General features: G+C 44.3%; 1 long non-coding RNA gene across 1 annotated transcript; it reads left to right on the forward strand.

Moving 5' to 3' along the window:
- Positions 1-4: 4 nt before the first annotated feature.
- On the forward strand, positions 5-27,981 carry LOC121140800. Its single transcript, XR_005877716.1, has 2 exons — positions 5-130; positions 26,069-27,981. It is a non-coding gene; the product is annotated as an uncharacterized LOC121140800 (long non-coding RNA).
- The last annotated feature ends 6 nt before the right edge of the window (positions 27,982-27,987 follow it).

The following is a 27,987-nucleotide window of genomic DNA, read 5'->3' on the forward strand; positions in this document are numbered from 1 at the left end:
AGGCGGCGCGGGCCGCAGTAGAAGTCTGCGGGTACCCGGTGTGAGGTTCTCGTTGGCGTAGCGGTCTCCGCTCCGGCGGTTTTCTGTCGCCTTGGCGCCAAGGCTTGCAAAAGACTTGAAGCCGTGGCACGTATGGCTTAAAAAAAAAATCTTGCTTTTTCACTGGGTATACTTAGGAACTCTCCTTGCTTGAGGCAGAAGCTTTATAAAGTGCTTTCTAGATCTGAACTCTCCCTGTCTCTTCCTCCTGCTAATCTTACTTTTAAAACTTCCTAGTAGCAAAGAAGCCAAGAGCAAAGGATATAATTGTTAAGGCGGCAGAGCCAATTTCCTAAATACGGGGTGGGGGCAGCGCTGGGTACGAGGCAGGAGAGGGGGAAAGAGGGCATGAGGGTTGGAACTCCGTTCTTGGGGGGGAGGGGAAAGCAAAGCCTGGAACTTGCTCTGAGCCTGGCGATGATTCATTAGAGCAAAACGAAGACTAATAGCTACTTGCTTGAAAAGCATTGAAACCCTAGTTGGGAAACTGGAGAAATGGTCTCAATGGGAAGCTCTTAAGAATTTTCCTTAAATGAAAGTCAAATTCTGTCTTAGAAACTGGAGCCGAGGCTATCTTGGTAATTACTCTGTAGGTCAGACCGACCGCTACTCGCGGTTCACCTGGCTAGCTACCCACCTGTTTGCTATCTGGACTGATTTAGCTTAGCTTTTAAATTGCTACCGAGTTAGTGGTTAGATGAACTTAACAGCCTACAGGAGTTAGAAATTTCAGAGAGCTTTAAAAGTGTCCTTCTAGGGTTTGTGTGGAGCCTCAGTGTTAACTTGAAACTATCCTGTTTTCCTAGTACCTAGTCTCTCGAGCTGGCACACTAACGTTCTTAAGGCTTTAGGAATGCTAACTCCTGCCCACTTCGATCTGTTGTCCTCCCAAGATGGCTGGCTTCTAGAGGTCCTATGCGGTTAGCGTCTCTCAAAAGTATTGACTAAGTCACAACTTTTCTCCTGCCCCAACCTTGAAACCTAGAGTCCTAGCCTGCTCCCTGCACTTGCTTTGTGATGTGGATGTCTCAAGGCTACCAAACTGCCTGCAAGCAGCATCTGGGCACTTAACTACAATTATGACTTCAAACAGTCCCTTTATTACTCTGGCTGCCTTCATGCAAAGTATAGAGAGAAACATTACCCTGACTCTGGTCTACAGCTGTATTAGAGATGTTTTCTAATGACAAGATACCTGTCCTAGGATTCTGGCACAAGGTCGTGTAGGCTGTGAGTCTTGTGATCTGCTAGAATTGTTACAGATAACAGTTGGTAAAACTTTCTAGGGCTGGAGGGATATGGCTCGGTAGTTAAGAGCAGTGACTGCTCTTGGAGAGGATGGTGCTCACGTCCCAGCACCCACATGGCACCTCACCAGGGAATCTGGCACCTTCAGACGTGTGCAAGCAAAGATGTCGATGCGCATGGATCTTAAAGCCTTTCTAAGCCATACTAGAGCTGCCACTGAGTAGTGTACACAGCCTGCCGGCTCACTTGGTTTGAGGACTTCTGGGGAAATAACCAGAGGATGCAAGCTCTTAGCAAGCTGTCCTGTGTGCGCAAAGTCTTGGCACTGGCCATGAAAAGGGGGACCCTCTAAAAATACTTGTGACTCAAGCTCTCCTAAACATCTGGCAAATCCAGGCTTTGGTATATTTTCCAGCTTAAATTACATGAAAGCGCCAGAGATTTGGATACTAAGGGCAGCCTTTTCTCTATAAAAATACTGTACCGTGTGTCAAAATAAGTTTAACAGGTTTGATATAACACTCAGGTGTTCACTTGGCTTATTGCTGGGCAGGCTCGGTTGGGTTGGCTCAAACCGTGCAGCCAGGTGTAGCCAATTTGCTCATCGAAGTTCTAGTCAGCATCAATGACTTCAATCTCTAGAAACTAACCTGGCTGCTTGCGCCTACTTTTCTCTGTACCGAGAAGCCTCCACTGCTGTTCAAGGGTATCTTCCATTAAAGGTACAAGCAGAAGCACAGGCCAGCTGAGATCAATGTCCTGCTTTCCCCTCCCTCACTGCAGGCTTTGGCATGTCTTTTCCCACTGCGATTAGTGAAGCAGTCAACTTCATATATAACTTATTTCATGCAAATTTGCGTTACTGCCTCCGTGTGTGAAGATGTCGGTTCCCCTGGAACTGGAGTTAAACATCTGGAAACAGTCATGTGGGTGCTGGGAGTTGAACCAGGGTCCTCTGAAAGGAGCAGCCTGTGCTCTTAATAGCCGAGCCATCTCTCAGCTCCCCAGCTTCATATTTTAATGGTAAGGACCTCATCCATCCTTATCCCCCACATTCAATCCTTCATAAATCCAGTCTCTATGGAAGCACTTAGCTTGAGTCTGAATCGCTACCTTACTAATGCTACTCAGCTTTCTCCAGCTGCCTCATACCACCTGGGCCTGTTTTAGCCAGTTAATGCTGCCCCAATTAGAATCTATTACAGCCAGTGTGGCATTAGTCGCTTTACCCTTCTACTCATTTTTTGGCCTCAAGTCCTGGAGTTAACCTGTCCTGCCTGATTCTTACACACAGCTTAATGGATATGATTCCACCCTGTATAGCCCTACCTCAGCCTCCTGTACCTGCTCTTTCCTAGGCCATTCCAGACACCTCCATTTGAGGTCAGCCCCCTTTACAAGCTACATACTGTGTTGTTTAGGACTGGGTACAGCATTTCTCCCTTCCCCCAGTAGCAGAGCTTTCCAGACACTTCAAATGAAGCTGATTGTCATTGCTGTGAGAAAATGGGCGGCATAAGTCAAAATTTGCATTGAATTCCAAAGCATGCTACTTTAAAACAAGGGACCGGTAAATACTTTGGGAAAAGCCTGGGTAAGCTAGTTTGAGTTACTTGAATTGCCCTTAATAGGAGCTTTTTGGGTGAGTTTCTCAGGAACTTCAGGCTTATCCGTGATCATTCCAATGTACTTTGCGACCATTCCCCTCTTGAAGAAATTACAGATGTTCTTGTATGGTTCCCTAAGCGAATCTTGGTAGGATTCGAATTTTCGATATTTTATGTGCTCTTCCCACGAGCAATATTCACTCTTCCTGAAGTCACCGGGAGACTGGTTATCTCCAGCTTTCCGGGTCTTGTCAACAGCTCCAGAACTCCCAACTCTCAACTTCAGCAAGAACAACAAAATCAAATTTTCAAGTTTAAGGAGCTCTTCCCCACTAATTGTAGTTCACTTCCTGTGTGTATTGTATCAAAAACCTGAGGCCTGGTTCTAGAGGAAAGGACTTCAACTTGCTCTCACCTATATCCAGCCTGAAAAAGGACCTAGGGCTACTGAGGGAGAAGTAGGCTGGTGCCCCTGACCTCTAGACCTGTGTGGGACTTTCCCCTGTCACTGAGTCTGCCTTCTCATAGCCTACCCTCTGAAGGAATTTCGGTAAATCTCCTAGTCTTGGTCTGCTAAGTGAGATGAAATAAAACCATACTCTGGGGTCATCACCAGTCTCTGGAATAGCCAAGCGTGGGTCATCTTTCACCAGTGCATCCTATCATCACTTTGATCTTCAGTCTGCACCAAGTCTGCAAGATGGTTGTCGTGTTCTTGAACAGGCCTGACTGTAGAAAAAGTGGCTGTCCATTGCTGGAGCCTACTGCAAGGTCTTAGTCTACATAGCCTATTTTTGGACTTTAGAAATCATAAAGTTTAATCCAGGTTAAAGACACCTGGGGTGTACTTAGGTGAGATGTAGGAAAGATGAGCTTCAAGTATTTTGATTCTGGGGCAGAGGCCTAGTTGTTGGGATCATATGGGGAGACCTATGCTGTTACTCTAAAGGGACTGCTACTCTGGTCAAGCTATTGTCTGGGACTAGGTAGAGGAATTCTGGCCTGACTATAAGCCTACCCAGAAATGGTATCATCTTGAGATGAAGAGAGAACAAGTGGATTCTTAACTCATCCCATCCCAAGGCAGCATTGTTTACTGGATCCGTCCTGAGTGTAAATTTGTTTTTAATTGTTAACCACCACCACCCTCCACTGTACTTAGCTTTTGTTGCTGTGAATGATTCAAGAGCAAGCTGGGACAGTTGACTGTTCACCTTGCTGTCCAGGTTCAGAGCCTGTCCATGCAGGAACTTGGAGTGGAAACTGGAGGGACACTGCTTGCTGTCATGCTGCTCTCCCTTTGAGGTTTGGCTGATGGCTAACTACTGCAGTTGTCAAACCTTGTTTTGAATGACTTCCAGGGACCTAATCATGTGTCTCACAGCCATTGAGGGAAATTCTCCTGTAGTAGCTATGGGTTCTGTTACTGCCCTCTGCTCCCCAGCCCCCACCCCATTCTGATGGATAATGAAGCTCAGGAGCTTCAACCTTCTTCTGCCTTATGCTGTACCAGGTGATAACCCGGAGGCCAAGGGACCATCTGTTTCATATTTGCCTACCAAGGGATATTTTCCAGAACATTTTTTTCCTGCTGTCTCTTTTGGGCCACGATTTAAGACCTAGCCTTGGGCACTGACTGTATGTTTGGTGTCTGAGTACACTTTTCTGATAACAGAGTTTCTCTGTATAACCCTGATTGTCCTGAAACTTGTAGACCATGCTAGCTTCAAATTCTGAGATCTTCCTGCCTCTGCCGCCTGAGTTGCTGGGATTCAAAGTGTGCAACCATACCCGGCTAACCACTGTCTTTATACATTGGAGGCAGCAGCAACAGATCTGGTTTTGACTTGTCCAATTTCAGAGACCACAAATGGTCTGCAGCTAGGGTTCAGTTAGTGTTAGATCTGTTGTTGCTTCAGCCACAGGGAAGCCCAGTACATTGGAACTGATGGTAAACTTCAGTTTTATCTATTCAGTCAAATTTGGTTTTAGAGCAGCAGAACCTTTTAGCTTTAATTTTCTCCAACTTGGGCTGAAAGGCTAGCCCTCCTGACTTCTAGATGTGTGATCACATATCTGGTTGTAATGTTTGGTTCTGGGGACTGGTGTGTGTGGTCTGGATGGTCTCATGGTATGAAGACTTGGCCCTGTGATTACTATCTATGGATTACTATATTGCAGGGTCATAGCAAAACCCATTGCTGGCTGCATGGAGACTGCTTCTATAGACTGCTTCTATGGATCTTAGCCTACCCTGACTTGCATGCCTAATTAGCACTGTGCTTTCAATCCTGATCGTGATTGGGAAACCTATGCCATAGGACATTTGCATGTTTGTGGGAGTACTCCTTTATACCTTTTCTATGGAATTAGCCCAGCCCTTTTCCCAGGTGCTGGATCCGAGCTCCTGCCTGATAATCCTGACCTTGTTTTCTGGGTGGCTGCTCCTAAAGCCTTTACTGTTGGCTTTCTCCCTAGTCCACATCTGAATGAACAGGAACCAGAGGGCCTATTCCTTCCAAAAGCACTATATAGGGCTACCCCAGCTTCCATGGAGAAGGGATTCTGAAACTTGGATACTCCACCAGGCTTCTCTATTCTTTTTTCCTAAAAGGCATGAACTCTGCCCCTTAGATTGCCTAGGGGAAGATAGATGAAAGGTGACTATACTTATACTGAGCTCTGCCTGCTGCTAGCAGGTAAAATCTGATCTGCTTCCCAATGAGTGGAAATCCACCCAAGGGGAAATGAGTTGTAGGTCTGCAGGTGAATAAGCAGGAATATAGATCGTCAAGGGAAACCATAACCAATAAATTCCAAACGCGAGTGGCCTAAAGAACACATTTGTCTTGATCAAAAGACTAAATCAAGGGAAATGCTAGAATAGGGTTCTGAGAGCAAGAAGTGTTCAGTCATCTCTCCCACCAGGCTCCTGCTATGGGTTCTGTGTGGCTTGGAATACCATGTTCTTGGCAATTGAAAAAGTTATTCAGTCAATTTTTTCTGTAGAATACTAGCACTAGGCCTATCCTAGCTGTTGGATGCTGCTGTGCTCCAAGAATCTTGTCAGTTCTTCGAGTATTCTAATCTCTTGTTCTGCTTTCCCCACCACTTTAGCCTTTCACTTACCTCACTTCAAGACCATTTGGACCATGAAATGGCATCCTGCTGGCATATTTACATACCATGTCTGAGGGCAGGAACCTGGATGCAAGAACTTGAAGTAGAAGCTATTGGGAAAGGACTTTTTAAAGAATTCTGCACCAGCGGGGCGGTGGTGGCACACGCCTTTAATCCCTGCACTCGGGAGGCAGAGGCAGGCGGATCTCTGAGTTCGAGGCTAGGCTGGACCGACAGCCTCAAATAATAGAGAAACCCTGATGTTCCAAATGACGCTGTAATGATAAACGGCACACTTACTGAAAGTAAAACTAAGTATTGTAGAAATTACAACATACTAAACAAGTAACCCAGATGAGCCCAGTAGTTTTCCACTGCCAAACTGGAAACAGAAAGCTGGAAAAAGAGACAAAGACTTCAGTCTTTTATGCCTTCCCCCGTAACGCCCCCTAGCCAAGCCCAAAAGTGGGCCTGGCTAGTGACGTAGTTCACCGCCTACGTACGTATACGTCTTTATGGCCGTCCCTATGTCTTTAGTCATGCCTAAAGTGGGTGTGGTTAGCGGGGTGGTAAACCGCTCTTTTATTACCTCATCTGTATGGGCCTCTAGTAAGACACATGGTTAACGGCAGCATTGTTTTCCTCCAATTCCCCTTTTAGTCTAAAGGATATTTAAACTTAAAACAACTTGTGTCAATGAACAAAATGTATCAAACATCTATCCCATCTAAACCTAAACTTATCTGAAAGAAACACCCAAATCTGAACACCTCCTTCCAGTCCCAACTCTAAAATAATTGAAAACTAACACTAACAGGTGTAAACTATCCTATAATATCAATAGTAGGGAGAGGGAGAATGGTATTCTCAAAACTACTTCCTGCTGAGATGGGACGATGATAATCTCATGGGGACCTGTGAGAAGAAAAATGTTAGTGTAACAAAATCTTCAGTAGATCAGTCTCTGTAAGGCAGGAGATGCTTGATTGAAGTTCCTGACTGGGGTTCTAGTGTTGATTGAAGCTCTCGTCTGAAGCTCTGGCCAGATTGTAGAAGATGTGCTGTTTCAGTTTCTTGGTCCGGAGTTGTGTAGAGTGATGTAGTTTCAAGCCAGTTTCAGGATAGTATTGTCAGGTGGAGTCAATGATGTGGGGCAGTTCAGATGCTTCCAGTCGAATCAGGTGGAGTCAAGGAAGTGGATCCTCATTCTCTTTCTGAAGCAATTGAAGATTGCTGTAAGGAAATGCCTTTTTCTCTGGAAAACTCAAACATTAGTGTTAACAGAGATATTTTAACTTTTATATGTATGCATACTGGAAGAAGTGACAATAGGGAAGATGGTAAACATGAAGATTAGACTTTTCAGAAAAAAAATCCAGATAACAGTCCCTGATTTTATTTTCTTCTGTCTTATATCAATGGCTCTTTGATATGATACAGAAATTCTGAATTTTATTTAATATGCTTGAATTTAGAGTAGGAGAGCCAATCCAACTCGAAAGCCAGCTTCAGTTAAATGAATGGGGACTGAAGTCTATGAAGAAACAAAGAGAAAAGGGTACTATGAAAAACAATAGAGAGATTTAGACTTTGATACCACACAGTGAGTTTTTGTTTGATGGTCCTCAGGGTAGCTATTCATTCTTCAGGAATCTATATGTCCAGTATTTGCTGAGTTTACCTGTGAAGACAAAAAACAAAACACTTCATTTTTAGGAGGTCACTTTACCCATGGTAGAATATGAATTTGTAGATCTGTTATCTTCCTCCTCCTGAGATGTCTTCTGTTCTGATCGAATCTTAATTTTGATGGAACCCAAAGCTTTTCTCCTGTGGAAACAAAAGCATAACCTCTTCCCCAATGTAACACATATCCTAGTTTCCAGACTGAGGTCATAACATCCTTAAAATACACTGGTTGGTTAAGTTCAGAAATCTTTTCTGTAGTCCAGTGTCTCTCTGCTGCAGTTTGTCCTTTTTCATCAGCATTAAGAAAATTCAATGTTAGTAAAGCATTATGTAACCTGTGTTTAGGGGTCTTTGTTCTCCCTGGCTGTTTATGAAGCATCTCTTTTAAGGTTCGGTTAGATCTTTCAATCATTGCTTGTCCAGTGGGATTGTAAGGTATACCAGTTACATGTTTTATAGTATAATTGAAAAATTGTTCCAATTTACTGGAGACATATTATTTACAATGGGCAGAGGAGCTTCTAATTGTCCTGGGAGAGAGGCTTTCCTCCACTGTCACTGGGAATGACCCGATTATCTTTCTGGGGCCTGCTTGAGGACCCGATTCCCATTTCTCGGCTGTAAAGATCTACCTTGTCTATCTTTAGTGGACCAGCATTCGTTGATCCAATGTTTTCCCTTTCCATACCTCCTACAGAGACCAGGAGGCTGAGGCCTTCTGTTTGATGCATTCCTGGTAAAAGCATTTCTAGGAATGTTGTCTACAGTTCCTACTCAGATGTCCTATTTTACCACAGTTAAAGCACGTGGCATCTTTGTCTGTTAAAATTCTTGGAGATTGCCTTCCCTACCCAGGCCTCTATATCGTCACGGGTAGGGTATTTGGCATCCTAGTGCCTCCTCAAGCCTGTAGAAATAGCTTCACCTACCCAAGCCCCCATATCCTGACTTTTATATTCCAGGTTCGCTGTATGTAGGACCCATTCCTCCAATTGCGCTGATCTTATTGTTAATGGCCAAATCACCTGCCTGCATTGAGGATTTGCGTTCTCATATGCCAAAGATTCTATAAGGAGTCACGTAGATTCTGGATTTGCTACTTGTACTTCTATTGCTCCGGATAATCTCTAAAACTTCAGGGAACCTTTCCTTTGGGCCCAGTAATACCTTGGTATAGGGGTGCATTATCTCTCCTGTTTCACAAACCTTATCCAAGGCATTTAAAGCAGCTGTACGGCATAAAGACAACATGTGCTCGTCATATGCAGACTGAACCTGCGTGTCAGCATAAGGACCCTCCCCAAGAATCTTGTTTTGGGGTACTTCATGACCGTTCTTTAATTCCTGAATCTCTATAGCTTTTGCTTGCCTCCATAAAGCTCTCCATTGAATTTGACAAGAATTGTCGAGCACTGCCGAGGCTAATTGGGCCCAGTCTTTTGGGGTTACTTTATTTACAGTGGCCCATGAGGTTAGGAGCTCTCTGACAAAGGGAGAATGAAGACCATACGAAACAATGGCCTCCTTGATTACCTTTAGATCCTTCATCTCTATAGGTTCCCATTGATAAGCAATGGAACCATTTGATTTTTTGTTGCTGGTTTTTCTGTTACAAATACTGGGAAACCATAGGTGAACGCATAGCAACCTTCAGGAGATCTTTCCGGCATTTGAGAGGTGTTGGGAAACTCCTGTCCTGACCTGTTGCCTGTATGTCTGATTCTGAAGTAACAGATTGAACGCCTTCTAAAACCTGCAGTCTATTCACCATTGTTTCTGAGCTCTTGAAGTTCTTGGGACAAATTTCCTAAGGACATCATGGAATCTTTCATTTTTTTGCATTCATCATTTACACGTGATTCCAAATATTTAATACTCTCATCCTTAGAAAGTACCTCAATGGCATGTAAACTGCCTTCCAGAAATAACGTTCTATCAGCTAGTTTGTCATTGCTCTCAGACATGGAACAAATCTCTTCTGTTAGCATTTCAATCTTATGTTCCAGTCTTTGTAGTTTGCTAGTGTAATCATCAAACATGGAACAGTTTTGTAGGTTAAACGTTTCAACATGATGTTCCACTTTTTCTATTCTGTCTGCTGAACACATTTTTCCTGAAAGTAATTCAATTGTGTTCCGTCTCTTTAAACCTGTTTGTCAGACTTACATTATTAATATCCTGAATATTTTCTACCAAACCTTCCTTACTATCCTGCAAGGAATTTTGCATTTCCTGAATTCTTTGTACTAGGATTTCAAAACTATTCTGCGATCACCATATGACCTGTATAAGTTTCATACTATTTTTGAGCCATTAGCAAAATTATATTGATTATGAAACTAATAATCACCATCGTGGGTAGGAAGTACCTTTCAGGTAGGTCCTCAACCCTTTCTAAAATCCCACCCATACAAAAAACAAGAAAATTCTTAACATCCTGCATCGTAATGTTAGCTGACATTGTATAAAGCAGTTAAGTTTGTTACCAGTGGAGTTTTATTCAGGCCGAAGTCAGCAGGCCACCAGTAAAAGAGCACGTGGCCGCGAGAGAAATCTCGGAATACCAGCTGGCCTTACTGGCAGGTAGAAGGTGCTGGTTCCTGGCGGCAGGAATCGTGTCTTGCCGAGCAAGTGAAGTGCTGGGGAACTTAGCGAAATGAGAATCCACATGTGCCTGGTCGGGCTGTGGAGCAGCCGCTTTTCTGGGCATCTGGATCCGGGTTCTGAAACTCTTGACACCAAATGATGTTCCAAATGACGCTGTAACGATAAACGGCACAGTTACTGAAAGTAAAACTAAGTATTTATTGTAGAAATTACTCACAAGATACCAAACAAGTAACCCAGATGAGCCCAGTAGTTTTCCAGCAGAAAGCTGGAAAAAGAGAAAGACTTCGTTCTTCAGTCGTTTATGCCTTCCTCTGTAACGCCCCCTAGCCATGCCCAAAAGTGGGCCTGGCTAGTGACATAGTTCACCGCCTACGTACGTATACGTCTTTACGGCCGTCCGTATATGTCTTTAGTCATGCCTAAAGTGGGTGTGGTTAGCGGGGTGGTTAACCGCTCTTATTACCTCATCTGTATGCGCCTCTAGTAAGTCACATGGTTAACGGCAGCATTGTTTTCCTCCTACAAAACCCTGCCTCGTAAAACAAACTTCTGCACCCCTGTACCCCACAGCAGCTTGCTCAGCCAGCTTTATTGTACGATCCAGGACCACCAGCCTGAGGTGGCACCACCCACAGTGAGCTGGGCCATCCAGTATCAAGACAATGACCACAGGCTTGCTCAGACTACATTGGTTGCAGCATTTTTCCCAGTTGAAGTTCACTCTTTCAAATTCTGTTAAGATTAAGAACTCTGTACACACCTATGTTTTGTGATGAAGTGTACCCCCTTATCTCCTAATTGTCCCATTCTACCACCAGTATTCTATTAAAATGTTTTCTGTCCTTTATCATACCAAATGTACTTAGTGCCACTAATGTATCTGATTGCAGAATATCTGCCAGAATGTGCGTGGTCTTAGGGGTCTCTATAAAGAACTTTATTCTCAGCCTGCAGCTACCGGTTGCCAATATCTCTTCAGATAGGCATAGGACTTCTCGAACACGTGCATCTTCCATGCTGCGGATTTCAAGCTTGATCTTATTCAGGTCTTTTGCACGCCTTCACAGCCACTGTGAGTTTATGCATACAAATACATGTACTTGTTGTATCCTGAAAAGTTCCTTGGTCTCGTCTACCATTGCTGGCTCTTAAAATCTTCTCTCTTTCCCAATGGGTCCTGAGCCTTGATAGGAGGAAGTGCAAGAGATGTTCCATTTACGGCTGAGCATTGTGTAGATTCTTATACTCAACAGCTGCATTAATTTTGAGTAACTTAATCCCCTATATAGCCAGAAAAGCTGAGGGTCAAGAGATACACTAACATGTGTATAAAAAGGATTTAGGTGGTGGTTTATTATGTAGAATAGTATTTTGTTATCCACTTGAGTCTGTCACCTTTGTACTCAAACTTTGTTAACCCAGATAATGACACCAGCCATAAGTTCCATCTTGTATAGTGGATATTATATCCAGGTGGAATAATGGTTGGGTACTAGGATTTTTCAGGCCATTGTTACTACAGAGGGAAATATTTCACAGGCTTCCTTGCAAGGCCCATATTTATGTACAATTGGTATTCTTTCCCTATGAGTTTGAAGCCAGCCTAGTCTAAAGAGCAAGTTCTGGGACTGGCTTACATAGGTACTGAGAAACCCAGTCTCAAAAAACCACACAAACAATAGAGCAGATAAGCTACTTTTAGTCCTTTTAGAAAAATGTTTGAACACACGGGACAATGACTTACCTTCACCTCAACATGGCAATAGAAGGTAAAACGTGATAGAGGTAATAGTTATATGTCGCATATTCACTGGCTACTTGCTCTTTAGAAATTACATGTTTGTTCATGTGCAGATGTCACACTGACGCCAAAGCCAGCTATGTCTTGTTTAGGAAAGACACAGCTCAGTCTAATTTCTGACAATTCCTCCAGTGCCTGTGGTATGTGGAGAACTGGCAGGGGTAACACAGGGAGTAGGTGTAGGGCTTCTCCCTTGTGTGAATCTCATGAGCCTGCATTGGTTTTATGGCTGAAAGACCTCCTACATGTACTACATGTGAAAGGCTTTTTGTGGTGTTTGGCCAAATGTACTTTCAGGCCTGATTGTAGAAGCCTTTACCATGCTTGGTATATAAAGTGACCTCTTCTTGTGTATTCTCTGCTCTAAAAAGACTAAAGGATATTTCAAGGTCTGCGACAATCCTCAAATTTGTATATTTTAGGCCCTCCAAACTCTCGCATGGAGTTTGCCTCACAATTATGGTAGTCTTCAAGTCTACTCTGGCCTGAAGATAATCTTGGGTGGTACCTCCTCCTTAGGGACAATAATCTCTGGTTGAGCCTCCTTGGGGACAACTTCAGAAAAGGATGCCCTCAGTCTTCCTGGTACCTGTGGGTGACTTGATTTACCCTTCTGAGGGATTCCATGAGAAACACCTGCCTCCTCGGGCTCAGGACACTTATATTCTGGGATGATGAAAAGGGAGTCCATCACGTTTCCAGGACTCCTAATACCACCACTTCCTTTGCTAAGGTTCAAGGAATTGCTGTAGCCATCTTCACTGTCTGTTGCCAATGACATGTCTAAGTGGATCTGCAAGTGTGGTGTTGCTGATTGCATTTCTCTCAGGAGCTTGTAGACTTCTTTTAATGACATATGCTCAGGAAAGAGGCCTTCTCTTCCTGCATGGAGACATGAACCATAATAGGCTTCAAGGCTTCATGTATCAAATCCTCCAGGAATCTGCCCTTGTTTCTGCCACTTGATTCCCACTTTTTCAATGCAAACTCGTCATTGCAGCACCTAGTTTTGAGAAACTGATCCAAGACCAGCTGAGAAATCATCTGCTCCTTGCTCTGCTTGTCTCCTGCAACAAGGTGTACATGTCCCAGAGGATTTGCAGGTTATCCTTTTGCATAGGAGCTATTGTCATTTGGGGGAATGTTGAGCTGAGAAATTGGAGTTTGAGGTGTCGTCTTCCCACTGCACAGGGAAGCTTGGCTTGGAATCAACTCCATGGTTAATACCAGGGTCATTTTCTTATGACTGGGTCTTAAATGATTTTCAGGTTGGAAGCCAGTCTGCTGAGAATCCTCAAAGATTCAGCTATGGCAGTCGGTATATGTCTTGCGACTTGGATAGTTCAGAGGTTCAGTCCATTATGGAAGGGAAGTAGGCCTTCATGGAGGCAGAGGTGGTGCTGGAGCTGAGGCTGCTGCATCTTTGTTCTCTCTAGGGTGAACTTCGAGGGTAATGCCAGGAAGCACAAGGATCTCAATGTCTCTAAGCCTATGATCTGCTCCATTGCTTTCAAATTGAGTCTAACATGTGTGTTGATGGTAAAACTAGCCAGCACAGCCTGTCACATGACATTTTACATCTTGTTTCAGTACAATCACTACTCTGCTCTTTACCATGTAAACTATATGTATATACTATATGGAAATAATTCTCTACTTAGGTGCCTCCCCAGGCAGGCAGCCCCAGTGTTTTCTATGTAGCCCGTTTAAATGGATGAAATGTGTGGAAATGTGGCAGCCATTTCTGCATGTTTTGGAGACTTTCCAGTTATGAATAAGTTTCATTTATGTATAAAGCAAGTAAAAGCTCAAGCAGCAGAGACTACAAAAATTCTGTAGGGTGCTCATGGCATCCAGCAGAGATGACTGGAGTTAGCCCTGCTAGAGTAAACAAAATGTCACCATATCTGGGGCTTGCATCCAGGTGAAATCAACTTGGGGCAGTGAGCTTGAGTTGCTAATGGAGAGTCCCAGGCAATGTCAGTGTGTCCCTGCAGCCCAGGCAATGTCAGTGTGTCCCTGCAGCAAGTGTTTCAGTAAAAGAATGCATAGCAGAAGCTTAGCAGTAAAATGGGCAAGGGTTTATCTCCGTAGATATTGACCTAGAAGAGCTGGGTACATTGGCCCAAGACAGACATGGTGAGAGCACTGAACTCAGAATCCTACTCCAGTTCCAGGGCTTGTTCAGTGGTTGTACGTCTCAAGAATTCCAAGGGGCTTAAGCAATACCTCACTTAAATAGCATTATGAGATGCCAGCTACAGCTGGGGAAACTAAGCCAATCAGAAGATCAAAACCAGGATTGTCAAGTGCCTGGCCAGTTTCTCACTGTAGGCCTCTTTTGGATGGTGGGATAAATACTAGTCTGTTCTATTGCAAGGGCTATGTTGGGTGTCTGCAGAGGGGGGCCTATGCTAGGATATTCTCCCCCATTCAATAGAATGATATGGGACGGGGGAAAAGTACATTCTGAATATTTGGGGGTTTGGACACTTAAACTATGTCTGGTAAAGGAATAACCCTCATTCAGAGTCTGCTTTCAAGACTCAACAGCATGTGGCAGGATGTCCATCACATCCTCCTTTGGATATGTATCATGTATCCGTGTATAAGATGCAAGCTCAGTGCATGCATAACTGAGCATGAGCTGGTCAACTCCAGTCATTGTAGGAAGGAACAATAGTTGCGCTCTGTGATCAAGCAATGACAGTCAGAGAGAAACCTACTTGTGATTAGTAGGAAAAGAAAATAACTGAAAGGGACAAAGAATGATTGGGAATGGAACAACTTGTTTAAAGGAAACTACCTTTAAAAATGCAGTCAGATAATCTAAGGTTGCAGGAGGCTGACACAAAGATCCTGAAAGCTATGCTATATACTTTGGGGAAGCCCAACCAAAGAGGGACATGACAAAGAGTAAGGATGGGACAGGGCAGGACAGGTGGCCTGCTTAACTGACATTGACCATTGTGAAGGAGGGGAATATGCATGGAGATCTGGATAGGTCATCATGGAGCCTGAATCTATGCCATGACTGCATGCAGCCCTCAGCTCCTCTGGTGTGCTTTGTCGAGACTTTACTCCACCCCACCGCCTTTTGTTTCAAGTTCAGGTCACAGACACTGAGCCCTCAAATGTGTAGCTTTCATTGGGGGATAACAGGTGCTTGTCACAAACATCTGGGCAACCCTTCAGGAGTCTAGTAAATGATCCAGGGCAGAGTGCAGAGTAGAGAGGTTGTCATGGGTGTTAGCCTTGTCTTCATAGGGGTGAATTGTGTGTGATTCTTAGAGTTACTTCTGTAATGCCCCCATGGGCCACTTGAACCTGTGTCATTTTCCTCAAGACTGTCCAGTGGACAGAGTACTTGTAGGGTTTTGGTGCAAGATTCTCAGTCCACAGGAATTCTGGCTGGGATTCCTTCCCTTCTCCAGTTCCTAAGTGGTGTGGAGCCTGAAGTTATCTTACTACTTCTCTGGAGCACTGAGTGTTAAATGTTTAGTGCTCTAGTTGGGCAGGAGTCTTGGGATAGTGTGGACCCTAAAAATATCTATAGTGTCTCCTGATAAAGGCAACTTTAATCAGAGCATCAGAGAGCTTACACTTGGGTGACTCTCCTGAATCATCGCTCCATCAAATGGACAGTCACACAATGGTGACAACGTGTTTTCAGAGGCATATAATGAAGTCATAGGCAGTTGTAAAACAATCTGAAGTGAACCCAGTCTTATCTGCTGCACCTTGGGAGAGGCACAAAATCCTATTCCAAGAAGAATCACATTATGGAGTTTCCAAGACTCCTTGTTTACTCAGAGTTTCTCACAAGGTTCCAAATCTCAGAGCTTCATTCATGGACTGTGTTCTAACACCGACTATCCCCTTAGCTGCCACATCGTTACTCTATTTGAGACACTGGTGCAGCCCTATGTGTGACATGTCACAGGCAGCAGGAAGATGGCTAAGGCTGCCCCAATCATGGACCCCTCCCCATGTACAGAATGAACTCTGGAAACTAAGTAGAAAATTTAGTGTTTAAATGTTAAACTTTGCAGCATCAAAGCCACAGGCAAGTCTAAGGTATCAGGAAAAGACCAGACGTCCAGCTGTTTTCACTAAGAATGTATGTGCTGCCTTTATTGCCAGGAGAATGTGAGTCTTCATTGCCAAGTGCTAAGAGGTCTCTCTTGTAGGAGGGAGCAGTCTTATGTATACAGGCTTACAGCACAGTGGAAAAAGCCCAGGTGGAAGAGAGCATGTTTTCCTCCTGCTAGATGTTAGTGGAGCAATGCAGGGGCAGTAAGCCAGGAATAGAAAATGGGATGCACCTGTGGCTATCAGCTGACAACTCAGACCCTGTGGGGGCTAGGCCCCAAAAGAACTTCATACATGGATACAATGTATTCTGATAATGTCTTGTCCTGCTTCCAGCTCCAGGCTTCCCTCCCATGTCCCCAATTTCATTTCCCAGAGCCCCTTCCCCAACTACTCCACCTTAATTAGTGGTGGTCTCGTGTGGAGAGGCTTGCTGACATTTTCAGTGTGGGCAACTTCATGTGGCCACACTTCAAAGAGAAATGACACTCCGTCTTCTGTGCTGTCAGCTCCTTATGACTGCTAAGTAGGGACAGAGCCTCATGCGCTGGATGTTGACTGCACTGCCTTGATCTTGTGCAGTCCTACAGCCGCGAGTGCTCTGCAGCAGACACGTCTAGAAGACGGCATTTCACAGTACTTTTCCCTATCCCTCTGCTCTACATTTTTCAGCCACTGCTCTTCGGTGTTTCTGGGTCTTTTTGGGAGAAAAGAGCTGGTGATGAAAACGTTCCACTTAGGGCTTGAACACTCAAGTACTCATCTCAGCATCTTGACCAGTTATGAAGTCCCCATGTGATATGGACTAGCAGATGTTCCACAGCATAAGCAAATGCAATATACTTGTTTACTGATGCAGTGACATGTTGCTTGCATTTATGTTCCCGTGTTTAACACTGTTAGTTTGTCTAAAACACCGGATTGCCCTCATAAAGCCTATAGTTGTGAGGCTGGAAAATGATAGCTACTCAGCTACACACCGCAAGCCATGGAGTAAGAAGCAAAAGAAAGGTGTATAGGATAGAAGGAAAAGGGGACAGAGGCAAGAGGTAGATGGGATAACTTATGAATGCCCAGCATTTGCTTGACTTATTTAAGTAAGAATAGGTGTCGTAATTGAGAGCTGGGTTGATGGGGCCCCCAAGGAGTCAATAGGCAAAACAATTACACCATGTTCATAGAAAGCTTCTCTGATCAAGGTGAAGACATGCTAATCTGGATGAATAACCTCCTTTGAAGGCAGTTTGTGACGTGACCATTGAGCAAATGGTTTTTGTTTTCCTTTGACTATTGTGAAAAACAAGTTTGAAGTTCTTGCGTGTAGGATCACACCTTGGTGCTTAGCTTCAATCTTGTAACAGCCTTGGTCTCCCCAGTGGTTATGCTGGAGAATGTGGATTGAAGATGGAGAATGGATGGCCCCTCTTGCACATTGACTTGAAGGGTCTCAGAAGCATCCAAGAGCTTGTTAAGACTTCATGCTTCCCTTGTACTCACATCAATTAGGCAGATGGGACATATAGTATTTCCTCATTGTGGTCCTTTCTGAAGACGTAGCTCTCCAGTTCTCATCAACTTGGTAGAAATTTGGCATCTGAAAATTTATGGTTGCTGCCTAAAACAGAAGTGGCCATAGAGAATTGAAGGATATAAACAGATGGGTTGCCAAGGTGCAGTTTCCCTGGTCTCCTCTTCTGGTCTGCTTGCTTCTGATCACTAGCTGATAGGCTTCATGGGCCCCAAAAGTTGGCATAGGCTTCCCTGGCAGTTTATAAAATCTATATTTGGGGAAAACAATAACAAACCCACAAGAGAAGTAAGCTCAAGACAACTAGCAAAAACAAATCTTTCCCCCTAAAAGGAATAGGTGGTTTCTCTCACAGCATGTGAAAATCAGGTACCCTACCCCTATGTTCAACATCTTCCAAATCAGGACATTAGCTTCCATTTTTTACTTGCATGCTGAGTGTATTGGCATGTATGTACGATTAACACCTGTGGGCTTTCGTGGAAGCCAAGAGGCCAACTTCAGGTAAGTAAGTCAGGGTCTCACACTGAACCTGAAGTCCATCCACAGCTATTCTAACCTTGTCGATTTTGTTCCAAGGATGCCCAGACACACCTCCAAAGTACTGGTGTGCCTCCACATCTGCTGGCTTTTTTGTGTGTGTATTCCAATCCTCACACCTGTGGGGCAACCTGCTGAGCCATCTCTAAAGCTGCTCAGCTCCCTTTGAAAATTAGTTTGGCACCTGTTCTTTGCTGGTCTTGATGCCGGTGGCACAGGAGTGTGGCACATGTGTCTCAGAAGCTGAAGGGAAGTTGGCCATGGCATGAGGAAAAGTGACCTGGAAGTGGTCACTTCTGCCTAAGCATTCAACTTGGAGACTCAACAAGCCTAGACAATGATGGGGTTTGGGAGGGGCCCAGCTGGAGTTTTACGATAGGAAGACTGGGCCAGGTGGCACAAGTTCTTCAGGAGTCCACTTTGAAGATGCCTTCCTCAGTCATTATTGCCCATCCTTGCCTTCTGCATGCTAAGGATGCTTTATGGGGATGGGCAAAAACCAAGTCTGAGCTTATACTGAATTAGATCACTCCTGGGGTGGAGTGGTGCTTCTGAAGGACATTGCTGGGTTTTAGAACATGAATGCCTTCTCTTGTATAACATGTAAAACTGCCTAGGCAGACCTACTGCCTGGGTGCTTGGTCTGTGAGTGGAGATGGGTTTTGGAATGTAACAGGAAAGCTGATTGACGAGCTCAGTTCTAAGGCACAGTGTGGATGAGCATGTTTGCTCTGAAAATGGCAGGTATGAAGTGGCTTTGTCCTAGTCTCATTTTTTTCCTCACCTTTTAATACAGCCAGGTGTTGCAACTGCCTCGACACTCGGACTCTTAAGCAGTTTATTTAGGAACCTTGAACAATCTTCTGACGCCAGGGAGTGCCCGCCCACAGCTTAAAAACCCTTGGGCGGCCAACCCCAGTATTCCACGTGGAACATGCAGATAGGTCCACGTACGCGGAAGCAAGCCTGATATCCAGCCTTAACCAAATACAGGTGGGGCTCTTAAGGAGTTGTTCATCATAGAGCACCTGCTGTTGGGCTAGCAGAAGGTGGAAGCCAGCGCCATCTTAAGGGTGCGGCACTTCGCAGCTCTATACAGTTCCCCCTTTTTTGTTTTAAACGCAACAGGCAAGAGTAGAGGTCTGATCTCTGACATAGACAGGGACATTGTACTGATTTCTCATTTTGGTGTCATCCACCCAACGAGTATCAGACCCGTCCGATACCTTTTTTCAGAGGCAGGACGTTTTTTGGGTACCAACCCACATGCAATTAGACATGCTCTTCTCCGGGTCACTGTTAGCTGACAGAGTGCAGTGCTTTGCCTCGCATCCTGAGCACATTTAATCGGCTGGGGGGACTGTCTTGCTTCAATAGTGGTAAAGGCCTGAATGATCATGGCTGCATTGCGTCTTTGTGTGACTCTAATAGAAACCACAAGCAAACCAGGGAGACCAACACCAAAAGACCTGTTAATGCTCTTATGCCCTCCCACTCCTTAAGATGGTTCATTGCAGAAGTAAGCCAGGACAATCCTGATGCAAAGGAAAGGTCCACTCTGGAGTTCACATGGACCACTGCCAGCATCAACTCCTTCAAAGTATCTTCAAATTTAAATGAATAATTCTGTAAAAGAAAACTGGACAAATACTTGGACAAATTTGCAGCTTTTGTAAAATTGGCATACTGAACAGATGTCACTATGGCAGTCATGATACCAAAATCTGTCTAAACAAGGTCATACTGTTAGGCGCTTCTACAGGAACTGGCACATATTGAGGCATTCGAGTAACCATTGTTATAGGGTATTTCTCAGCATCCCAACATAGGGCATAAAAACACACTTTTGGGGTACAATTTAATCAATTTCCTTCTATACAATTACTAACCACACAAGGGGGCCAAATGCATACAGGAATAGAAAAATTTTGTCTGATTAAACCTACACATTCATTATCTAAACTAATATTATTCATAATAGCAAAACATAAACTACCCTTCAAACTAAAACTTCTATTACCCTCTATAGGGCTAATCTGCTTATCTAAAGGCAAATATGCTACCCCCAAACTTCTATTACTAGCAAAAAGACAAGGAAAAACTTGAGCATTATACATCACTGCCATTGGCTTTGGGAACACTGACAAAATCCCCCATCTTCATTTTCCCCGGCTGGATTATCATGGGGACAAGTAGGAAGGCCATCATAATCCTGGGTGGGACGTTTTTCATGTTGTACCTTTTTGGTTAACCATTCTGGCACCCACACCAGATCTTGCTGATCCTGTGGAAAAACAAACAGATCCTCGTGCCCACACCAGCACGGGATCAGGCCCACTCCATAGGCCTGTCAAGATATCCTTCCACTTGACCATGCCTTTGGAGGGGCTATGAGTGTCTTGATGTCTATCAGCCGCAGAGCGTCCTTGAGCATCCAAATTCAGAAAATTAATAGTAAATAATGCAAGGGAAAGTCTTTATGTTGGGCTCCGACCATAGCCTATTCCCCCTTTTTGTTTTTTCAGGCATTCCTTTAACGTATGATGAAGCATGTTCTATGCCTTGTCCTTGAGGATTATAGGGCAATCCATGAATGAGCTGTATCTCCATTGTAGCGCAAAAGGAGGCAAAAGTTTGAGCCGTATAGGCTGGTCCATTATCTGTCTTTAGTTGTTGTGGCTTGCCCCAGGTAGCCCAGGCGTCCAAACAATGAGTTACAACATTGCGAGCCTTCTCTCCAGATAAGGGTGTAGCATGTATAACTCCTGAACAAGTATCTACAGATACATGCACATATTTGAGATTCCTGAATTCAGGGATATGTGTGACATCCATTTGCCAAAACTTGGAAGTAAGCCCCTAGGGTTTACTCCAAGACTAGGTGGATGATGATGAACCACACACCGAGGACAATCCAAAACCACTTGTCGAGCATCCGCTCGAGAAAGTTAATTTTTGTAAGGTTTTCGCATTCAAATGAAAGGTCTTATGGAATTGTTTTGCTCCCTCCAAGGTAGAACTGAGAAAAATGTATTCTGGTCCATTGATCAACTCTATTATTGCTTTCACTCAAAGGTCCTGGGAGACCTGTATGTGTTCTAATATGTTGTACATAAAAACAATTACGTCTTTGCCAAATCAAATTTTGTAAATCTTGTAATAAGAGGCAGACTGAACTACTAGGTTTTATGGGTCCCGCCACTTCCAAAATTTTTACAGCATTAACCACATACTCTGAATCAGATATTAAAGGCAAAAGGACAGGCCTTAAATACTTCTAACACAATTTTTAACTCCATAACTTGGAGATCCTGGTTGGAATTGACGTAATAAGGCTCATGTCTTTCTACCAAATAAACTCCACAGCCTGTCTTGGAACCATCCGTAAATACATTTGGGGCACCATGAAGAACTGGCGAAGTAACCTTAGGGAAAACAGGATGTTCCTTAAAGTTTAATAGAGGATGTTTGGGATAATTATCAATATCCCCCTCAAACCCACACCATAATATTGCCACAAAGGACTGTCACTTGATCAATGGTATTCGACACTATAATTGTCTTGGGGGAAACCCCAAAACTGTAAATATTGTTGAATACCAATCAAGGCTAACTTAGCCACTGTGGTGGGATAATGTTCAATGGATTTTGTGGCCGACATCCTCGGATAAATCCATAACGGTCCTCCTTGCCATAACAGCCCCGTGGGTTGTAAAAGTTGGAAAAAGACAAAGTAATAGGTTGGTTATCTAAGCGTTTCAAAAACGCATCTCTTGTAACCTATCTTTTGTAAGTCTTGTCTAGCTTCCTTTGTCAATATACGAGGAGAATCTATGGCAGAATCCCCAACCAAAATATCATTTAATGTTTTTTTCTCATAATTAGGTCATTTTAAATAGCACCTAATCCATTTAATGTCTCCCAGTAACCTTTGAAAATCATTCAAAGTCCTTAAATCATCTATTCGTAATTCAACCTTTTGAGGAACAATCCTTTTTTCACTTACTCTTGCTCCTAAATAGTCTACAATTTGTTTCTTTTGAATTGAACCTTTTCAGGGGCAACAAATTTTTCTTCAATTAAACTAAATCTATATATAGGCTTGATCCAAAATTTGTTCATTTTTTGCAGCTAGCAAAATGTCTTAATGGCGCAATAGCCTCTCCGACATAAAGTTGACACATAGTAGGGCTATTTGCCATTCCCTGCAGTAAAACCACCCATTCAAATCGTTTATTAGGCTCTTCATGATTACATGATGGTACAGTAAAGGCAAACCTTTCACTATCCTTTGCACATAAAGGAATGGAGAAAAAACAATCTTTAATATCAATGGCTATTAAGGGCCAGGAGGCCGTCAAGGATGATAGCAGTGGTAGCCCTCGCTGCACTGGCCCTATATTTTGCATTTGATTTATGGCTCTTAAATCATGTAATCGACACCATTTTCCAGATTTCTTTTTAATTACGAAAATGGGTGTATTCCAGGGCGATATGGATGACTTAATGTGTCCTTAAGACAACTGCTCGGCCACGAGATTTTTTTGCAGCACTCAACTTTTCAGAGGAAAGTGGCCACTGAGGAACCCATACAGGCTCCTCTGTCTTCCATGTAATAGGAACTGCTTCCTCAGCGGCCCCCATGGAAAAACTAAGGCCTTGTCTATTTTTTCTTTGCTGGGTATCCATAGGATCTTTGCACCCTTGCAGAAACTTCCCTAATCCAAACCCAGGGTGATAACCCATATCCTGCATCAATTTTTGTGAAGTAAGAGAATATTCATTGCTTAACTTAAAGCCCATATCCTTCAAAAGGTCCCTTCCCTATAGGGAAATGGGAAGTTCCAAAACATAGCATTGTATAACTCCAGAATGGCCCTCTTGATCTTTCCAGTTTAGCTGTCTCGCACTCATATCAGGAGTTTTTCCATAACCTAAGCCTTGTAGGGTCTGAGAAGAGGCTTGTATTGGCCAGCCTGAAGGCCAGTCCTTCCTTGGAACTATGCTCTTGTGGTCTCCTGTATCTAAAAGACCAAGTATTTTCCTTCCATCTAATACAAGCTCTAGTACAGGTCTTTGGTCCAAATCTAGAGTCAAAAATGTCAAATCTGTTCCTGAGGATCCAAATCCTTGTTCGCATCAGGTTTTTCTTTTAGAGGCATATCTACCATGAAGGCTGGGCAACACAAGTAGCTGAGCTATTCTATCCCCAGGAGAAATAGCAACTACCCCTCTCGGAGCAGAAACCATGATTTTTACTATCCCGGTATAATCAGGATCAATCACTTCCGGGTGAACTATCAATCCTCTCAGAGCAGACGACGAACGCCCCAGCAAGAGTCTAACTGTATTAGGTTCAAGAGGTCCCTGAAAATCTTTCAACTAATTGAGTTCCCATTTGAGGGGTCAGTACGAGTCTAGTGGTGGAACAGAGGTCCAATCCTGCAGAGCCTGTAGTGGCTCTCCGTGGTCCCTTGGATGACGAAGGGTAGGCCATCTTTCCTGGCTCTTGTTGTGTGGATCCTCCATCGCCTCATATTTGTGGGCCCTGGGGACGGGGCCCTGCTGACCGTTTTTTGGACAGGCACCACCATGGTTTTTGATGGTTTTGAGTTAAGGGTTGATCGTTAATGTCTTTGACAGAGCGACACTCGTTCACCCAATGTTTTCCTTTTTTACACTTAGGAAAAACCCCCGGCATTCGGGGGTGCTGGCTGCTTTCTGCATTGCCTGCACTATTTCTTTCAGGGCATTGCCTCTTAAGGTATCCTAGTTTTCCTAGTTTACCACATTTATAGCAGGCACGTGAACTTTCTCTTTTGTTTCGTGTCAACTGAACCACAGCTGCTGGAAGATTTAAGGGTCCACCTAATTCTCGGCAGACTTTCATCCATGCCTCTAGGCCTTTTTTCTTGTAAGGCGTAATGGCCGCTCGGCATTCCTTGGTACATTGTTCATAGACTAATTGCTTAAGTGGCATGGCCGTATCTGGGTCCCCAAAACTCCTTACAGCAGCTTCCACTAGCCTTGCTACAAAGTCTGAAAAAGGTTCTATAGGGCCTTGCAAAATCTTGGTAAGATTGCCACTCCTCTATTTGGCAATGATTTCCAAGCCTTAATGTCTATCTGATTTACTTGTTCAAACACCTGTACTGGATATCCTGTCTGCGTGTTTGCAAATCTACCTTGTCCAAGTAGCATATGCCTATCCCAATGTTGATTTCCCGTAGCCTGATTAGCGGCAGCTTGCTCGTTGGCAAATTCAATTAAAAAGGCTTTCCAATCCAAATACTGCCCTGGGCTTAAACATGCGCCAGCCAAACTGCTCCAATCACTAGATGTCATGCAGTGTCAAGAGCCTCAACCTGAGCTGGGAGGTGGTGGTGCATACCTTTAATCCCAGCACTTGGGAGGCAGAAGCAGATCTCTGAGTTCGAGGCCGGGCTGGACCGACAGCCTCAAACAATACAGAGAAACCCTGTCTCGTAAAACCAAAAAAAAGCCTCAACCAGTGTAAAGGAAGCTGTTATGCCATAAACAAACTGACTAGGCCAAAGACTTGACTATCTTAAAATCCAGTGGCTCATGATATCTGTCCTTGCTGATCTTGGAACACAGGGTAAGCAAGCCGTAATTCGTACGAGTTTGCTTCCATGTCCCCGGACAAAAGGACCATCCAGAGCATGAACCCTGAGTAGGCTGTTCCACTTCTGGGTATGGCGGTGGAGCAGTAGGTCTGCAACAGCCCTTCATCTCACTATCCGCTATGGTATTCTTTTTCCTCTTTCCCTTTTCCTGAGCTTGGTCATCTCTAACTTTTATGAGAGCTTGGAGTTCCTCCTCATCCTCCTCATTCTCCTCGGAGTCCATAGACTGAGTCCTCTAGATCTTCTAGAGCTGGGTAAATCTTGTTTTCCTCCCTTTTGTTTGCCTGCTCTGATCTCTCCTCTTGTAATTGTTCTAAAGCATTTCTCCCCTTTTCAACCACCTCACTACACTTCTGATCCTCAAGGCAACTTTTCACTAGTCTCCAGACAGGCCAAACACTGCCTCTGAGTGTTTCCAAAAATCTCTCTAAAGTGGAACAAAGCAGCTCATTCAGAGCCAAAAAAATTGGGTGCGATGGAGAAGGGCCCATAGCTAAACAATGTTTCATTTAAGCTTTTACTTTCAGTTTGCTGCTCTGCGAACCATTTGTCCCACTCTTTACCTACAGAGAAGAGCAAACCAACCCACTCTTGTCGAGGTCCCTTTTTTTACCCCACCTTACCTTGGGAACTTACCAGCGCGCTGCCCTGACTGCAGAAAGTTGAGTCGATTAGAAAGGGTCCCCATACGGGCCACCACTTGTGGCGACTGCCTCGACCAGCAAGGAAGACGCAATGCTCGGACTCTTTAAGCAGTTTATTCAGGAACCTTGAACAATCTTCTGACCCCGGGGAGTGCCCGCCCACAGCTTAAAAACCCTTGGGCGGCCGACCCCAGTATGCCACGTGGAACATGCAGATAGGCTTGCTTCCGTGTATGTGGACCTGATATCCAGCCTTAACCAAATCCAGGTGGGGCTCTTAAGGAGTTGTTCATCAGAGAGCACCTGCTGTCTGGCTAGCAGAAGGCGGAAGCCAGCGCCATCTTAAGGGTGCAGCACTTCGCAGCTCTCTACAGCCAGGCATATATTAGGATCCCAGGGCCCCGAAGAAGGGTGAATGTCTCTTGCATACAAGGCCTCTCTCATCCCCTCAACAGTTTAGTTTCTTCAACCTGACAGTGAAACGTATTTTCTGTCTTCTGTAGGAGCTGACCACAGCCCTGTAGCAGCATGAAGACACTGGCCTAGCAAGGCTTCATGGACCAACCTGTGAGGGGGATGTTACAAACGAGGTGCCTGTGACCCATGTCTGGTATTAATATTGGAATGTGATGCCATCAATGGAGTTCTTTCATGGGTTTTGGAGTGATTCCAGAGGCAGGGGTCGTGGCAAGGAAAGGGTGTGTTGGGCATAGAGGGGCTGAAGACTTGATGGTATATTCCAGCAAGTGCCTGAAATCCTGGTGCCTGAGGTTGTTCAGGACAACTCAATTATCCCTTAAAGGAACCGGATGATTTGTCTCTATGAAAATACCATGTATAGTAAATACCAATACTCTTTGTAGTGTAGTTCTGGGCTATCCTTTTCCTGGGAAAGATTTTGACCTGTCAGCTCCATGGTCCTGGGAGAAGTCCACCTCTAATAGGCAGAAACAGGTGTGACTGACTCTTCCAAGGCAGAAAGGCTTTGCATGAAGACACTGAGGCAGGGCTTGGTCAGGTACGTGGCTCCTGAAGTGAAAGCTGACATGAAACAATGCAAGTTTTTCTTGTATCCTGAACGATGCTCCTGTGCTACTTTGCAAGCTCTATGTTGAAAATGCCTTACTCCTAAGCAAATTGTAGAGATGCACAAATGGAAGGTGTTTTCAGGATATACTTAGTTGTAGTTGGGAGGGAAGGAGGCTAAATAGTCCTGTAGGGTTGGTGTGCTCCTTTTGGAGTGGGACAACCTAAGAATATGAACTAATTGGTGCTCATGACAGCAGGTAAGCTTGTGATCTTCATGGCTTCTGTCCTTCCAGGTCAAAGTCATGCCTTAAGTGTAGCTGATAGACAAGGGACTGGGGAGAATCAAAGTTTCTGGATTGGGAACAAATGTTTCCTTTCTTTGTAGTGTTTGGGACCTAAGAATGCTTTACAATCTCCAGCCATAGGAGTGCTAGAATGTCTCTATACCAAATAGAACTTAAGTATGTTTACTTGTCACCTTAGTGTCCTCGGGTAGTACAACTGACACACCTGGAAGGAAGCCATGTTCTTTGTGTATAAGGTTGTGTGCACTGAGCCCAGGCTTATTTGGTTTCACTAGCTGGCTGTTTAGGGCTGGACTGCTGCATAAGGATGGTTCCTGGGGTAGGAGGTGGATATCTTGTGGTCTGAGGATGTCCCCCTCCTACCCCAGGACTCTGTAGAGGTGATTCCCTTATCAGTGTGCACAGAAATATTCCTGAACCTTGGAGACGTTCCGGATTGTGCCTAGGATAGGACACATTGCTAGAGTGCTCTGCAAATACCTTCCAAGTTGATACATGCCTTGTATTAATCCTGCCTATGAAGAATGCCCTTTCAGACTAAAGTACCCATCCTTGGGTTGAGGCTCCCAGTACAGATGCAGAATAACACTGAAGAGAGACTAAATATTCAAACACCTTCCACCAGACAGATGGGGAAGGCTAGTGCAGTCTATGGATACCTGGGCTGTAGTACCTCTACCTGCTTGGTCCCCCCAGGATTCTACAGTCATGGCTTATTTTGGAAGGTATGTGTAATTGGTGGATTCAAAAGTGATACTTCTGGCCAAATTCTTCCTGAGTTTGAGCAGGGTATCTGACAAGGACTTTCAGAAAAGGAGCCCTGACAAGAGTGAGGCTGAAGGGTGGTGTGTATGAGACGTGGAATTCTGTTGGGTTCAAGTATTGAAGCCTTGACTCTAGACATAAAGCTTATTCCTTGCCAGGTAGTGGTTGATGAGCAAAATCCCTGTCTATAGCTTGTTAGATGACTTGACTATTTAAAACCATGCTTAAGCCATTCTTGGAAAAGAGTGAATTATTACTGACCTTGTGGGAAGACCTCCGTGATAAATATTGGGTGCATCTGCTAAGCCAAATCAAACTGAATT

The sequence above is a fragment of the Mesocricetus auratus genome, unplaced genomic scaffold, assembly GCF_017639785.1.
Source record: "Mesocricetus auratus isolate SY011 unplaced genomic scaffold, BCM_Maur_2.0 Super-Scaffold_100006, whole genome shotgun sequence".
Taxonomy (NCBI): domain Eukaryota; kingdom Metazoa; phylum Chordata; class Mammalia; order Rodentia; family Cricetidae; genus Mesocricetus; species Mesocricetus auratus.